Source organism: Ambystoma mexicanum, chromosome 6q (assembly GCF_040938575.1).
Source record: "Ambystoma mexicanum isolate Mex_15411 chromosome 6q, UKY_AmexF1_1, whole genome shotgun sequence".
Classification (NCBI taxonomy): Eukaryota; Metazoa; Chordata; class Amphibia; order Caudata; family Ambystomatidae; genus Ambystoma; species Ambystoma mexicanum.
In genome coordinates, this window is record NC_090937.1 from 1,635,687,616 (window position 1) to 1,635,705,751 (window position 18,136).

Below are 18,136 nucleotides of genomic sequence, written 5' to 3' on the forward strand. Positions count from 1 at the left end.
ATAACACAGTAGTGTCGGAGTCTCTGAGAAGTCCCCCGGCAGGACCTCATGAAGCTGCTGGGCTCCAAATTTAAATGTTTTCCAGGACTATATTGGAATAGTGCATTTTCCACTCTGAGAATATTTTGGGGCAAAGGACTAACATATCTCATTTTATTTGTTTATTTCCTCTTATTTATTTTCATAATCAGTAGTGAAATACCCCGGGGTACCAGGGCCACCTGGGGCATGAGTGTCAGAGCACTTGCAGAATTATCTGTACCTCATTCGTATATATTGCATGCAGTGGACCAGCAACGTTAGCAATTATGTTGGTAGATGCAACTTTGTGTCCATGAGGCACACTGGACAAGGAAAGCGTTTCCTTTTATCCACTCCGACGTGTGGAGATGTGAACCCTGTCTCAAATACGCTTTGCAGGCAGCATTTACTGATAGATTCCAATGGAATCCGCTTGTCTATTAGCAGGCTCTAATGCACGGCAGACGGAATCCATTTGTTGTACGCCTGCATGAAAGTGTCTCGTCAGCATACAACGAAACTCACGAAATGGAGGAGGCCTCATCTCCACTCTGTGCCGCTCCTCCATCTTGTCAGTGCACCAAAATGGGGCAGCGCATTAAACGGAGGTGTAAAAGTATCACACCTCCCTTTCACTGAGGCTGGCAGAGTATATCTTTTGGAGCTAAAGAGGTCAATTTCTCACACTGGTCTGGCCTGGGTGACTTGTCTAGGCACTTTATTGCTTTATGCTTCACCATGACGTGTAGCGCGTTGGGCTGAAGATTTGCAGACAGAATACCGGTCAAATTAAAAATAGGAACATACTCAAAAATGTCCTCCAAAGATTCCCAGTTAGTTCTTAAGATAAATAAAAGGAGCTTTTCACCCATTAAACAAGTGGGCAGTACGTAAGTGAAACAGCTTTTTCTGAGATATAGAAATATTGAGAAATCATTGTCTTAAATCATTGTCTAATGAGATATAGAAATATTGAGAATTCATTGGCTTAAATAATTATTTATTGAGATATAGAAATATTGAGAATTCACTGGCTTAAATCATTATATAATGAGATATAGAAATATTGAGAATTCATTGGCTTAAGTCATTATCTAATGAGATATAGAATATTGAGAATTCATTGGCTTAAATAATTATTTATTGAGATATAGAAATATTGAGAATTCACTGGCTTAAATCATTATATAATGAGATATAGAAATATTGAGAATTCATTGGCTTAAGTCATTATCTAATGAGATATAGAATATTGAGAATTCATTGGCTTAAATCATTATGTAATTTTCTAAGTGTCGTAATGTAAATTTAATATGTAAAAGTCCTGCGTAAGACTTTTACGCTTTGAATTCATGTCTCACCTCCTTTTTCGGTTGTGTGCGTGGTGGAGCGGACATGTTGATTGTTTGGTAAGATATGATTCGGTCTCTCCCTTTCTCTCTGCCACACAAACTCCAGCATTCACGCTGGCGTGACTTCTTCACGTGGAGGTGAATTCTTCACGCTGGCGTAAATGCTGTGGATTGCTACGGAAGGCACCGGCTTATTACATGACCTAAAACAGGTGGGTCCCATAAGAATCCGTTGTAAGCGGTGCCTGCTGTGCGTAAATGGTACGCAGCGTTCACTCACTTTTCTGGGAGGAGTGCGAAAGGGTGGCGTGAAGGCAAGTACGCCACCATTTTGCATTGCCATTTTGCACTCCGATTTGCAGATGTTGAAATTATGCAGAAGGGAGCTGTTTGCACAAAAGTGTACGTGTGACAGAACCCATCTGCGAAATGCATGCAATTTTCAAAACTGTGCTGCTAATTAGAGTGTGATCTGATGGATGTGGACGGGTTCCCTCTTGAACTGGGGTTTGTCAAGTGCTCGCACAGCACTCAGATGCTAGCACAGATCCTCAAAGCAGTGGGCTGAGCTTCTTAGCAATGCAGAAATTACCAGTGCTCCCAGATGCATTGTGGGTCTTGCAGTCTTAGGAGTAGTGGCAGCTGGTGTCCAAGTGTCCGCTCTAGTTTAAGCGGCTGAATGGCCACACATATACCTGCTCAGTCTCTCGAGCTCAGCCAGTTCTTGAACAGCAGGGGACTGGGCTTCTGTACAGGTGTGGATGATTAGTGAGCCCAGGTGGGCTGTGGGACTTGTAGTCCTGGAGCACTACTCTGACTTTCACTCTCAAGGATGTCTGCATGGGGAGGTGCAGAGGCAAGGGACCCCATGAACACCGAGATTAAGTCTGCAGTAATGACAAGAAGTTTGCTGATCTAAACTGAAAATATTTGGCTGTGTAGGTGTCGGAAAGACTAGGGGAGTGGAATGCAGATTTGGATTGGTGAAAAAACCTGAGTCCACAAAGGGCGTTTCAATTTCCTGTTGGTCCATTGTACTCAGTATTGTAAAAATGAAAGTAAGAGAGACAAGTGGTTGAGAGAGAGAAAGATATACAGCGAAGAATTCGGGTAGAGGTGGGGAAGAGGTGTTAGACCACAGAGACTGTTTTAAGAGCTGGTGATGACTTCCTGTAGTAAAGGGAAGAAGTGTCAAAAATGTAGGTCAGTTTCCAGGCGACTTTCCTGTCAATTTCAAAGCCTTCTAAAGTGCAGAGGCCCTTTCCACCCTCCTGCCCGCCTTTTTACCTGTCTCTGTTCTCTCTGACCTAGATGCTGCTTTCCCATGTTGGGTCCTAACGCTGTTTTATGAAAGGGGCGTGGCCTAGCAACTTGCTGGCTGTTCACAGTTTGAGACTCGTCTTGTGGCATCAGTGATTCGATTATAGATCTTGTTCTGTGTGCGTGAGACTCTCTCTCACCTCTAATCCTTAAGGACACAATGCTTTGGACCCCTTTTTTCTATCTTGTAAATATAGCCCAGGCCCCTGTTTTTCCACCTAAGTGAACTCATGCAGAGAGACAGTGAGGCCATTTGCTCATGTCATGTCAAGCCTGGATTTGCACCTGTAGCCTCTGGTTCTAATTTTCGCATTTCCTCTTACAAGACTATGACAATAAATTTGGAGAGCAAGTACACTACGTATAAGGCACCCCATCCAAATATATGTAGAGCGGAGGAGGCCAAGGCACTAGTGTAGACTGGTATTCACCGTGGCGTGCAAAAGACAACACACACGCTGTAATGTTGTGTACCTATCCGTTGCACGCCAAATTCATGTCCCCTTGGTGCCTAAACTACAGACTTCTAATCAATCTTAAAACCCCCTATTTTTATCCTGCAATGCTGCATCGGACAGTTATGGATCACTACAAGGGATAGCAAACCACACATACCTCACCCAACACCACATGGCGGCCACCAAGTGAAACCCACACCTACGCTCAGTGAACGATGTCACCGCACTGAAGCTGCCAACAGCACATCACAGCCCTCTTGCGCTTTTTCCCTCTCAGTCTCACTAACTTACCCCTCACACCCTCTTGCTTAACAGATCCGCCACAGCAGCAGGAAAGCACGCAGGTGGCAACAGTGCGCGGTATAAGAACCTTTAACATAACATAGTATTAGACCGGCACATGATTGCGATCAATCCACTGGGCTCCAGAACTACTGAATGTGACATGTCTGAAAATCTGCATTTTATGTTAATAGCATGTTGTTGTAACATAGCTTTATTGGGTATAGACCATCAAGGCAATTAAAAATCACACTGTCAACAACTTAGAAACGATCATCAATTTAAAATACGACACAGTAAAAAACGAGCTCCATCGCACATATATTCTGTCACAGGCTAACATTACAAGTAATCCAGCACACAGACATTTCCTTCATGTGTTGCCCTGTATAAGCATATAGAATTTTCTTTTCTGACAAAAGCAAGCCATTCGTTTTCTCCAGATTCAGTGACATTGACAATTCTTGTTATTTCTCCATAAAGATTTTCAGGTACATATTTTGCGATGTAATAGGCTAAGTTCACATCTAGTGGGTTCTTACAGAACTCTATGGCCAAATATGTAGTTCTGATATCTTTCAATCACAATAATGGCAATAAGTATCGCTTTTTCAAACTTGAGTATCCTGGGCAGAATAATAGAAAGTGTTTTACTGACTCTTCGGGGCTGCTGCACACTTCTCAACTCATCTCGGCTAGGGCTGACCACCTAGCCGTATACTCGGCCACTTTGAGGGTGTTCGTACGAAGTTGAATATATAAACTCCCAACATAGGCCGGTGAAACACCACAATTCAAAACCCTCCGCTGGTTTCGGCATCATGTAAGGCGCGCCCGTCTTTAGCGCAACGCAAGCACATTCTTTTGTCTTATGGTGGCTTTGTGGCACTATGATTTAAATCTGCTTTTATGCTCACAGTCATCTCCTCCGGTTTATCCCAGACAGTCCCCATGTGTTACGCTCACCTGACTCCCACGGAAGCGCTGGCCTGGTTTGCGCTGCTGTGACCTCTTCTAAGGTGATGCACAGGGTTCGGAAGACGGACTGGACCGGGCCCCCAAACCTGGCTTGCCTGGCTCGCAGAAGTATCCTTCTGTAGGCGAAAATAGGGGATTAACTGTCTGCGGGGTAATGCAATCGGCCTCCCACTTTCCCCTCTCACCCTCCTCGAAACCTTTCTGTGATTTCTCGTAGCGTCTCACCTTAGGGTCTGGAAGACGAGCTCTCCATCCTGCTTCTGATGCAGGGGCGCGTTGGTATCCAGTTACTTCACTGGATTTTCGGATTGGTGAGAACCAAACTTGCTTGGCTTCCAGGTAAGTTTTTTGATAAGAGGTTCCCCTTGTGTCCATGCATTAATGTACTAATGCTAGTGTCTTTTTCCCCATAGGGGCCGGGGTACGGAATGCCGGGGAACAGGCACTGACCCGAGATGAGAGGTGAAATCCTTGTAGAAATCAGGTAAGTCTTTAATGAGTGTTTTTTGGTAATGTCTTTTCATTCGCTCATTAACGCTGATGTCTCTTTTTCCCCTTAGGGGCCGGGGTCCGGAAATGCCAGGATGCGGCGCGGACCCCGAAATGAAGAGAGAATTAATCAACAGGTAAGTCTTAACATGGAGATTTAGCTTTCCTTATTCCCTTCTCTCTCTCACCTTTTGTTCTGGTCTTTTTCTCCCTAGGCGCTGGGGCGTGACTGCGAATCCGGATGATCGCTGCTGAACATGGAGGCGCCCTGTAAAGGTGAGTGGAATGCGGCGCTGCAGCGATCGACGCGATGAGCTTTTAAATTAAAGTCTTCCTTTTCAGGATTGTCGGCGAGATGTCTCCGGGATGCGGATTTAGCAGGTAAGGACTTTTCCTTCTTCTGTTCTCTTCTTCTCTTCCTTTGCAGGTGATCCAGGATGCTGGCAGGCGTGGTAGAAGTCAGGATGCAGGAGCAGACAGAGTGAGCGTCCAGCTGCTAGATGCAGAACAACGCGAAGCACGTGTGGCTGTTCGGGTGGGGTTTAAATAGCCTTGGAAGAAGTTCCAGGTATGTATCCTTCCTCCAATCAGGTATGTATCCTTCCCTGACCACGCCCGGATGGTAAATTAGTCCCACAGGTAAAGTAGTTCCTTTCAGGCCTCAAGGAGGCCGGGATCCTGCAGCATGGTCTGCATCAGGTAAGTGCACCCAAGCACTCCCATAATGAGCCTGGCGCCTATGGCGCCAGGACTGATGTCTTTTATGAGCCTGGCGCCATAGGTGCCAGGACACTGTCCAAAGGGCCCCTATATGGGGTTGCTGGGTCCTGCCTTGGGGACTGGATGTCCGCTTTCGGGGACGCAGGGCTTGAACCGGCTCCCCGGGAGCGGGCATCATGACACCATGCCCTGGTTCTGGAGCCCTTTACGTACAAGCCGGGGCCATGCCAGGGGTGCCATGCCAGGGGTGCTTAATAGGCTGCCCATTGAATCTTTGCATTTAGCTAATTCTGGAGCACTCCAGAGCCCAAACCAATACAACTGCGGCTTGCTGGCAGTGACTTTGTTTATGGGTTTACAACTACATTCCCAACATAAATTTGCCATTGGGGGTCCCTTGGGTTGCACCAACAAGCACTGCATGAACCGATTGTCCACCAGACTTAGCTCGGGAGAGGGGCAGTGTGCCCACAGTACCATGCCATACAGTGCTGCTGCCCTATTTTGTTCTTGGTACAGTTTGATAGCTGGGGAAACTGCACCCCTTCCAAGCCTATTGTAGAGGCAGCGGATTCCAACGCTATATTTTTCAAGGGTCCCTATGGCTTTGATGAGGTGGGCTGACCATGTCAGATCTTCAGTGAATCGTATCCCAAGGTAGTCATATAGACACACCTATTCCAACACACAATTGCCAATTGACACATTCACTTTAATTTTCTTCTGGTTCTTTCTGCCAAAAACAAGCACCTTCGTTTTCTCCAGATTCAGTGACATTGACAATTCTTAGCATTTCTCCATAAAGATTTTCAAGATATGTTTCAACCCCATCGGTGTTGTTGACAATAACACGGCATCGTCAGCGTAGAAGAGTGCTGAGAATCTGCCCCCCCCCCGAAGTCTAGGTGGGTCGAGACATGCCCCCAGCAGTTCCTCAATGATGACATTTATGTATAGGCTAAATAGGATGGGGACCCCTTCCTCACAGCAAAATAGTTGGTCTGCTCCCCATCCTGACCTCACCTCACAGCTGCCCTGTTATTACAATATAAAGATTGTATATTGCTCAGAACTGCCTCTGGGGTGCCCTTTTCTCTCAGTATCGACCATAACTTGCTACGCAATACACTGTCAAATGCCGTGTGTAAGTCCACGAAAACGGCATAGACCATGGAATGCTGAACAGTGACATATTTTGACAAGATATCATTGTGCATAGGCGCTAAATAAATAAACTATCATATCATATCATATCATTACATCGAAGGCGTTGGTCCAGAGTACTGATGCCTGGTAGAAATCAAGCCTGTATGTGGTTTCACATGCCATTCTCAGTGACCCATTTCTGTAAACGGGTGGTTACCACTTTTGCATAGACTTTACCTGGGGCGTCCAGATGCCAGATAGTTCGGTAGTTGCACGGCTTCCTATGAACCCCTTTTTTAAAAATTGGCACTTTTATTGCATCTCTCCACGACTGGGGCACATTCCCTGACTCATGGATACTATCCAACACCCCCACACAGGGGGCGCGTCCTTGAGCATGTCGATTGGCAAACCATCCGGCCCAGGGGCTTTCCCCCCACCCGGTCTGTTAATGGCCTCCTGGAGTATGTGCCTCTTACTTCCCCAGTTTCACTGCATTTATTACAATCTAGAGGTGCATCATGGCCAATGTCATGAAGGGTATTAAAATACCATTCAAACTGGGGGATATGGGTCAGCAAATGATTACCCCTCTTATTTTCCATTAATAGCAATTTCCATCGTTGTTTTGAAAATGGGAATTAAATGTGAACAGCAGAGGCAGATGCCATTACTATGTAATTGTTCATCACACTTGCGTGGAGTTGAACATTGCAGCTATTTGCAAGCAGTCTTTCCCCCGAAACTCATGTTGTACAAACCCCGCAATCCGCAAACAGGAGGGTGGAAAAAATAGGCACTATTTTCAAATACCATCTGTTTTTCCTGTCACCTCCAACCTCATAATGAGGGCTTATTGCATAGTTGCCAACATGACCCATTCCAATCTGTAGGTGCTTATCCAGTCCGGTTTGTTTCTTTGCATTATGAGACTGCAGGCCCGATTTGCATATATTCTGTCCCCTTTTGTAATGGCTTTTCAGGTGAAGAACGATGGTCTGGAGGGTTGCCCATAGCAATGCCAGAGGTTAAGATTAGTTCAAAACCTTCCAGCCATCACCTCTTTCGTTTTGCTTTGTCACCCCGACTGGGACGGGTATGCCCAGACATGGGTCCTGTGCCTGCTGGGCCTTGAGACCCATGCTACTCCTCACTGATGAGGCCCTGCGAGGCCAAAACATGTTTGGCGATGCTGGTGGTGTTGTGCAGAAGGGGTGTGACCAAGCAGTTCGGGCTGAACTAGCCTTTTTAGGGCGGGCCCAGTCCTGATTTGCATATGGTCTTTCCACTTTTATAATGGCTTGGCAGGTGAAGAACGATGGTCTGGAGGGTTGTCCAGAGCAATGCCAGAGGTTAAGATTAATTCTGAACCTACTAGCAATCACCTCTTTTGTTTTGCTCTATCTTACACAAAGACATTTCGAAGTCACCAGTTTATTTTTGTTTTCTCTATTTATTTAATTCTTGCCTTAATTGTTTACCTCCCGTAATGTAATACCCATAATTTGTATTATAGGGTGGCGATAACGCCTTATAGTTAAGGTGAGTCAGACTCCCATAGGATCTCCTAAAATTCTATCGTTAATAACTTTTGATTCGAGCAATGGTTTTGGCCGGCAATTTGAAAGTGATTAAAAACCTTCAGTCCCCACCAGACTGCACAGTTTCGTAAAGATTTGTTAAACAATAGAAAAGTTATTAAGTATGAAAAATCATTTTTTTCAAAAGTGCAGCCTACTTCCCATTCATATTCCCATAGACAAACAAGGTCAATTTTTGCCAAAGCACACAGCCCAAACCACTGGACGGATTTGGAGCAGATCTGATATGACTTGGGCACGAAGCGTTGACTCGCGATCCATGCTTGGTTTGGGGTTATTCCGTGCCGTAGTTATTTAAATATTTGACGCATAAGGGGGTGTCCCTTCTTAAAAATAGCTATATCTTGGGAATTCACCCAAAACGGGGAGTTTATAGAACTGAAACGACCACCATCTTGGTATTCTCTATAGCCGAGGATATGGGTAAATGAAACGCAGGAAAAAAAGCTGTTTGCATGTCAAAAACATGCAAATGCCATCAGGCTAGAGGTGGGTGGGTGGCTAAAGGACACCAAATGAAATTTGGGAGTTGAAGGGGATATAGGGACTGAGTTTGCAACACAAGGCTTTCTGTAGTCTCGGCTATAGCCTCGAATAGCTGACATCTCAAAGCAAACTGTGTCACAGAAACATTGTGTGTAGTGGGGGAAAGGGAGAGGGCAGGAGAGGTGATGAGAGGTGAGGAGAGGTGAGGAGGCCATCTTGGGCTAGGGGAGCTGGCACAGATGAGGAGGACACTTGGTGAGGGCCTGGGGTGGCAGGAAAGCATTTTCTTTTTCCGGCCGGTTTGCTGATATTCACGGCTATATCCGAGGCTATGAAGGACTACACAAACCCGCGGTTAAGAGAAGTCCCGTGCCGGCAGCTATATATTTTGGGATGTTAGTATTTTATTTCTTTTTGAAACTCATTTTTATAGGTGTAGTGTTGTTGGGGGTGAAACATCACTGCCCACAGCCTAAGGCCATGGTCAGTGACACGGTAGGTATTTGGGACTCTTATCTATTTTGGATGTGTGTTTTCAGGCTTTTGCACATGTGAGAGTGGGGAGAAAAACAGAAGAAAATTGTTAAAAAATAATACGAAAAGGAGCCACCCAACTCTAGTTTTAGATGCCCTATAAACTGTATTTTTGGCTGCGTATCGTCTCTCGTGCAATTTTATCTTGTCCTTATTTTATGTTTCCCTACCTAGTTTACTGTCATGTATTATTCTCTGCTTTCTTTATCTTCAGCTACTTTACAAAACTACATGAGCAGTGTTGTACTGTATTGATCTTTTAAGTTCTATTGTATTATAAAACCTGAAGTGAGCCCCCTCCCTTTAATTAACAATCTGAACTGCGGTTGGAATAAAAGACAATGAACTGTAGCAGTGGGTACAATAAAAAAAGTTTTTTTGTTATTATAGGCCTCAATGTGCAAAAAAGTGCCGTGTTTGTACCCAGTAGAGTCCCTTCTAAGAATTATCTATTACGCATATATGTATGAAAATCTATGTGACCTACTTCCCTAAAGTTTCAAATTTCAATGGCGGCTAGAAAACAAATAAAAGATCTCTAGCCGCGGGTATGAGCGATGAGTCATTTTAGAAAATTTTGTTTTTGATGTAATTCATTGTATTTGTGTATTATATGTGATGGATGTTATTTCATTGTATTTGTATATTCATATGTGATATGTAGTCTTTTAAAGTAGTCTTTACAAGCACTGTTTTGGAGTACACATTCAAATTTGTTTTCTTACAATATAGTCCTCTTTTTTTGTTTTTGATTTTGGAAAGTATGAAACCCACCGGTTTGTCTACTTTTCTCATTTTTACTGCAGAACTCACACTGCGCAGTTCATGTTACCTGTGATAAAAAATGATTGGCATGAATGGGTTGTTTGTAATTGGTTTCTTGAAACTTTTATTTGTTAATATCTTGGTAATGAGGCTTTGTGATTTTTTGGTGTATCTTACTGTATTTCTTTTACAATTAAGTTGTCCTCCTGTATATGTAGAAAATGGGTGGGAATAATTGTTGGAAGTTGTTTATTAGGAAGGAAAATGTATTTGAGTGAGATGCATGATATAGAATCACTAAGTATAATTTCTGCACTCAAAATAAAAAAATGATCACAGAGCAGTAGAAATATGATTTTATTTACAATGCTTTTATAATCAATTATGGTGTATGTTAAAGTGCTTATTGGGGCGATCTGAAAATGTGTGCGTTTTAAAAAGATTTATTTTTGCTGGAGTCTGGTGATCTGAAAATGTGTGTGGTTTAAGAAGATGCTTTGGTCTGAAGTGTGTTACTGTGTGGTTATCTAAAAGAGAAAACACATTGCACTTGCTTGTTGTTTTGTGAAACCTAGTGTTTAGTTTCATGAAAAATACGTTTGATTGGTTTTGTTTTTAAATGTACATTCATAAAGAATATAGGAATGAGATTAGTTATGCAAACTCCTATTATGGAAAAAAAGAAACTGAATGTTTTTTCCGGTGATAATTGCCTCAATAAATGCAGGCGCAGTATGGATTCAGCAATTCAATTTCAGTACACAAATTAGAGGTTGTAAAATTTTGGGATGATTTACTGGAAGTTTTTATTTTACTTTACCTACTTTATTTCCTTGTATGCCAAGCTGTACTGGCAAAGGGTGCTGGGACTCAGAGTATACTGAGGCTCCTGCTAGATCACTGCTAGTCCTTCCTTTCTTTTCTTACCTGCATTCATTCAGCTACTAAGGGCAGTCTGCTCTCACTGCCTACTGCTAGTGAGACCGGATTGGCCTCAGTAATATCATGTGTCCATTTAACGCAGTTGGACGTAGACAGCACAACGGTTGTCTGCAGCGGGAGAGAGCCTGTTGCGCCGACTTTGCGCCTAAGTTAAGCCCATCTGGGCCCATCTGGGCCAGCAGCCATGACTCCTCAGCTATGTTACAATTTACTTGTGAGTCTCTGGTGGCCTTAGCTCACTCAGGAACGGTATTCTCAGCGGGATTCCATACTAAAGCCTCTGCTACTGCTGCTAAAGAGACTACAGGGAAGCCTGCCCTTAATGCCTGCCTTCTTAACACACATTCCTTCGTGGCCATGCCCCCTCCATTTATGAGTTTCTGCAGGCCCACTCCCCTGAGATTATGTGCCTCACTGAGACGTGGTTACTAGATAGCTCGGCACCTACCCTTATGGAGGCACTTTCTGATGGGTATAACATGCATCCATCTTGACCGGATTGCCCTTCATCCGGGAGGGGAGATTGTCATTCTGTTTAAATCCTTTTTAATGTTTTCTGTGGTTCCTTTATTGCACATCTTAAAAATGTAAGCATTATTGGTGTGCCTCGCTACTAATGTATCCTACTCTATCTATTTCCTTATTGTCTACAGGCTGCTGGGCCCCTATGCCACCTTCCTTGCTCCCTTCCTGGAATTGGTAGCGTCTTTGCAAGTTAGATTTTCTAAGTTAGTGATCTTGGGTGATTTTAATATTAGGTATATTACCCCTCAATCACCAACGTTGCCCCAGTTCTCTGCATCTCTGAATGACCTTGGTCTTCACCAGTTTGTGCATGAAACCACTAACGTGTTGGGTAGCATCCTTGATCTTATTTTTGCTACATAATTTATTGTCATGATTGCCCCTGTTAGGCAAGTCCTGTGGTCAGATCACTATCTAGTACCATTTGAAGTGAACTGCCTGTGTGCTCCCTCAGAATCCAGTCCCATTCCTTCTCTGAAGTGTAATTGTCCTACAACGGATCCTGCTCACAGTCATTCACACCACTCGCTGCCTATGCATATATGGACCTATGTTGATAATCAGTCATTCACACCACTCGCTGCCCATGCCTATATGAACCCATGTTGATAATCAGTCATTAACGCCACTCGCTGCCTATGCCTATATGGACCCATGTTGATAATCAGTCATTCACACCACTTGCTGCCTATCCCTATATGAACCCATGTTGATAATCAGTCATTCATGCCACTCGCTGACTATCCCTATATGGACCCATGTTGATAATCAGTCATTCACACCACTCACTGCCTATGCCTATATGAACTCATGTTGATAATCATTCACACCACTCACTGCCTATGCCTATATGAACCCATGTTGATAATCAGTCATTCACGACACTCGCTGACTATCCCTATATGGACCCATGTTGATAATCAGTCATTCATGCCACTCGCTGCCTATCCCTATATGGACCCATGTTGATAATCAGTCATTCACACCACTCACTGCCTATGCCTATATGAACACATGTTGATAATCATTCACACCACTCACTGCCTATGCCTATATGAACCCATGTTGATAATCAGTCATTCAAGCCACTCGCTGCCTATCCCTATATGAACCCATGTTGATAATCAGTCATTCACGCCACTCGCTGCCTATCCCTATATGGACCCATATTGATAATCAGTCATTCACGCCACTCGGTGCCTATTCCTATATGGACCCATGTTGATAATCAGTCATTCACACCACTCACTGCCTATGCCTATATGGACCCATGTCGATAATCAGTCATTCACACCACTCACTGCCTATGCCTATATGAACCCATGTTGATAATCAGTCATTCACACCACTCGCTGCCTATGCCTATATGAACCCATGTTGATAATCAGTCATTCACACCACTCACTGCCTATGCCTATATGAACCCATGTTGATAATCAGTCATTCACGCCACTCGCTGCCTATGCCTATATGAACCCATGTTGATAATCAGTCATTCACACCACTCGCTGCCTATCCCTATATAAACCCATGTTGATAATCAGTCATTCACACCACTCGCTGACTATCCCTATATGGACCCATGTTGATAATCATTCACACCACTCACTGCCTATGCCTATATGAACCCATGTTGATAATCAGTCATTCACGCCACTCGCTGCCTATCCCTATACGAACCCATGTTGATAATCAGTCATTCACGCCACTCGCTGCCTATCCCTATATGGACCCATGTTGATAATCAGTCATTCACGCCACTCGCTGCCTATCCCTATATGGACCCATGTTGATAATCAGTCATTCACACCACTCACTGCAGATGCCTTTATGGACGCATGTTGATAATCAGTCATTCACACCACTCACTGCCTATGCCTATATGGACCCATGTTGATAATCAGTCATTCACACCACTCACTGCCTATGCCTATATGAACCCATGTTGATAATCAGTCATTCACGCTACTCGCTGCCTATCCCTATATGAACCCATGTTGATAATCAGTCATTCACGCCACTCGCTGCCTATCCCTATATGGACCCATGTTGATAATCAGTCATTCACGCCACTCGCTGCCTATCCCTATATGGACCTATGTTGATAATCAGTCATTCACACCACTCGCTGCCTATGCCTATATGAACCCATGTTGATAATCAGTCATTCACGCCACTCGCTGACTATCCCTATATGGACCCATGTTGATAATCAGTCATTCAAACCACTCACTGCCTATGCCTATATGAACTCATGTTGATAATCATTCACACCACTCACTGCCTATGCCTATATGAACCCATGTTGATAATCAGTCATTCATGCCACTCGCTGACTATCCCTATATGGACCCATGTTGATAATCAGTCATTCACACCACTCACTGCCTATGCCTATATGAACTCATGTTGATAATCATTCACACCACTCACTGCCTATGCCTATATGAACCCATGTTGATAATCAGTCATTCACGCCACTCGCTGCCTATCCCTATATGAACCCATGTTGATAATCAGTCATTCACACCACTCGCTGCCTATGCCTATATGGACCCATGTTGATAATCAGTCATTCACGACACTCGCTGACTATCCCTATATGGACCCATGTTGATAATCAGTCATTCACGCCACTCGCTGCCTATCCCTGTATGAACCCATGTTGATAATCAGTCATTCACGCCACTCGCTGCCTATCCCTATATGAACCCATGTTGATAATCAGTCATTCACGCCACTCGCTGCCTATCCCTATATGAACCCATGTTGATAATCAGTCATTCACGCCACTCGCTGCCTATCCCTGTATGGACCCATGTTGATAATCAGTCATTCACGCCACTCGCTGCCTATCCCTATATGGACCCATGTTGATAATCAGTCATTCACACCACTCACTGCCTATGCCTTTATGGACCCATGTTGATAATCAATCATTCACACCACTCACTACCTTTGCCTATTTGCACCCATGTTGATAATCAGTCATTCATACCACTCACTGCCTATGCCTATATGAACCCATGTTGATAATCAGTCATTCACGCTACTCGCTGCCTATCCCTATATGAACCCATGTTGATAATCAGTCATTCACGCCACTCGCTGCCTATCCCTATATGGACCCATGTTGATAATCAGTCATTCACGCCACTCGCTGCCTATCCCTATATGGACCTATGTTGATAATCAGTCATTCACACCACTCGCTGCCTATGCCTATATGAACCCATGTTGATAATCAGTCATTCACGCCACTCGCTGCCTATCCCTATATGAACCCATGTTGATAATCAGTCATTAACGCCACTCGCTGCCTATGCCTATATGGACCCATGTTGATAATCAGTCATTCATGCCACTCGCTGACTATCCCTATATGGACCCATGTTGATAATCAGTCATTCACGCCACTCACTGCCTATCCCTATATGAACCCATGTTGATAATCAGTCATTCACACCACTCGCTGCCTATGCCTATATGGACCCATGTTGATAATCAGTCATTCACGACACTCGCTGACTATCCCTATATGGACCCATGTTGATAATCAGTCATTCACACCACTCACTGCCTATGCCTATATGAACTCATGTTGATAATCATTCACACCACTCACTACCTATGCCTATATGAACCCATGTTGATAATCATTCACACCACTCACTGCCTATGCCTATATGAACCCATGTTGATAATCAGTCATTCACGCCACTCGCTGCCTATCCCTATATGAACCCATGTTGATAATCAGTCATTCACGCCACTCGCTGCCTATCCCTATATGGACCCATGTTGATAATCAGTCATTCACGCCACTCGCTGCCTATTCCTATATGAACCCATGTTGATAATCAGTCATTCACACCACTCACTGCCTATGCCTATATGAACCCATGTTGATAATCAGTCATTCACACCACTCGCTGCCTATGCCTATATGAACCCATGTTGATAATCAGTCATTCACGCCACTCACTGCCTATGCCTATATGAACCCATGTTGATAATCAGTCATTCACGCCACTCGCTGCCTATGCCTATATGAACCCATGTTGATAATCAGTCATTCACACCACTCGCTGCCTATCCCTATATGAACCCATGTTGATAATCAGTCATTCATGCCACTCGCTGACTATCCCTATATGGACCCATGTTGATAATCAGTCATTCACACCACTCACTGCCTATGCCTATATGAACTCATGTTGATAATCATTCACACCACTCACTGCCTATGCCTATATGAACCCATGTTGATAATCAGTCATTCACGCCACTCGCTGCCTATCCCTATATGAATCCATGTTGATAATCAGTCATTCACGCCACTCGCTGCCTATCCCTATATGGACCCATGTTGATAATCAGTCATTCACGCCACTCGCTGCCTATCCCTATATGGACCCATGTTGATAATCAGTCATTCACACCACTCACTGCCTATGCCTTTATGGACCCATGTTGATAATCAGTCATTCACACCACTCACTGCCTATGCCTATATGGACCCATGTTGATAATCAGTCATTCACACCACTCACTGCCTATGCCTATATGAACCCATGTTGATAATCAGTCATTCACGCTACTCGCTGCCCATACCTATATGCAGGAACCACCAAGGAGAAGGACAAAGGGGCCCTGATGCTCCCCTACCTATACTGCTGACCAGAATAGAGAGGGGGGGCCGCACATGACCCTCAAAGAAAATCCTGTCAATCTGATGATTGATTTCAGAGGGTCACTACAGCTCCCACCAGAGGAAAAAAAAGTCTCTACCTTGAGAGAAGCAATGTTCCAGCACTTCATGAGCCTCGAGGAGAGAGGGATTACATATTCTCCTGCTTCGCGGGGTGCCGAGGAAAGAGCTTTCATTGGCACTCCTACTTGCGTGGCCCGCGGAAGTCCCGCCATTACAATGTCACGCATGAACATTGTGAGGATGATTCAGGTACAAACATGCATGATCCTGTGATGAAGGAAGTTAAATTTAGCAAATAACTGCCCAGGCTTACCGGAAGGTGTTCCAACTATAAATCCACACACTGGGAGATCAGAGTGACCCGCACTGCTACACACAGTCAGTAATAGAAGGGTGTTCAGAGGAGAGTTGTAGAATCCTCACCTGCCCCTAGTGCTTTTGAAATCCATGATGGTTGTGTGCCTCCACGTTACATTAGACAAGCACCCTTCCCAACCACATGACCTAGAGCACAGGGTCCCACAGAGAGCACCCCAGCCACAACAGCACACGTTCAACGTTCAACGAGTAACTCAAGCACCACCCAAGGAAAAGAGAGACCAGCCTTGAAAATGAAGCCCTCCCACTGAGTCCCTTTCATTCCCTGGATGAGTTGGAAGTCGGAGAGCAGCAGACCATGGGAGATCCCAGTGGTGTAGAACTGTAGTGTGGAGAGCAAAAGGTTAGAGACTTGAGGGAGATATTGGTGCGTGGTGAGGTGAAAGAGGAGTGGGAAGATTTCAGCTGTGAGACAAAAGATTTGTCTGGGTAAAGGTTGAGGGAGACTAGTGCCCTTGTTGGGGTGAGAAAGAAACAAATATGGCTGACAGGTGGGAGAGAAGGGATATCATCTCGGGGAGGAAGAAGCGAGGAATGGAGGGAGAGGTTGCCTTGGAGAGGAATGGGGTCACATTGTCTTGTACAGGGCAGAGGGCATTTCATCTTAAAGTGGAATGAGGACGCAGAGATCTATTTGGAGATCTACAGTAAGGAGAAGAGCTCAGTGGATGAAAGAAAGTGTAGTTATGAAGAGGAGGAGCAAGTCTTGAAGTTGGAAGGGAGCTGTAGAGAGAAGGAAAGATATCATCTGAAGAGAACAGGATGGAGTAATTTGCCCCAGAGAGGGGATTGGGGTAGACCTTTCCATGCTGGAGGCAGAGGAACAGACAATTATTTGAGTGAGAGAGCAGTGAGTTTCCGGAGGATGGTGTTGGTCCACGGGGAGCATAGAGGCAGGAGGAGATTTGAGGCATGGTTGCTACGTTCGTGGAGAGGAAGAACGGATGAGGATCAGACAGGACATAGAAGGGTCTGGGGGAGAGTTACAAAGGGGAGATTGGATGGACGGTGAGAGTAAGGCCCGCATTGGCTGCTGAACCTAGAATGGTTAAGCAGTACAGCTCACAAGCACTGACCCTGCACTCTGCCTAGTGGAGAAACTCCTGCCGCTCTTCCAGGTGGGAACCCCAACAAGAAAGCCTAGAGGAGTGGATGGGAAGACCCCGGCAACATCCTTCCACAGCCTAGAACACCCCATAGCTCCAGCAGAAGGCCAGAGGACCAGGCAGCCCTTTCCCCAGAAGGCCCTCTGGGTGGAGGAGGCACCCTTTGTCCTTAATCTTTGTTTTTAACCAACAAATAACTTTTGAAAAATGTTATTTTATTTGCTATGGTCTACAATTAAACCATTCACAATTCATAAAATACACAACAATAATAAGACAACAGTTGATCCATGGAATTTCATAAATATATATTTTTTTA

General features: G+C 44.5%; 1 protein-coding gene across 1 annotated transcript in view; it reads left to right on the top strand.

Annotated features, from left to right (window-relative positions):
* Positions 1-18,136, top strand: part of LOC138516927 (HEPACAM family member 2-like) — a 244,995-nt gene that overhangs the window by 152,567 nt on the left and 74,292 nt on the right. The gene's annotated exons all lie outside the window — the stretch shown is intronic.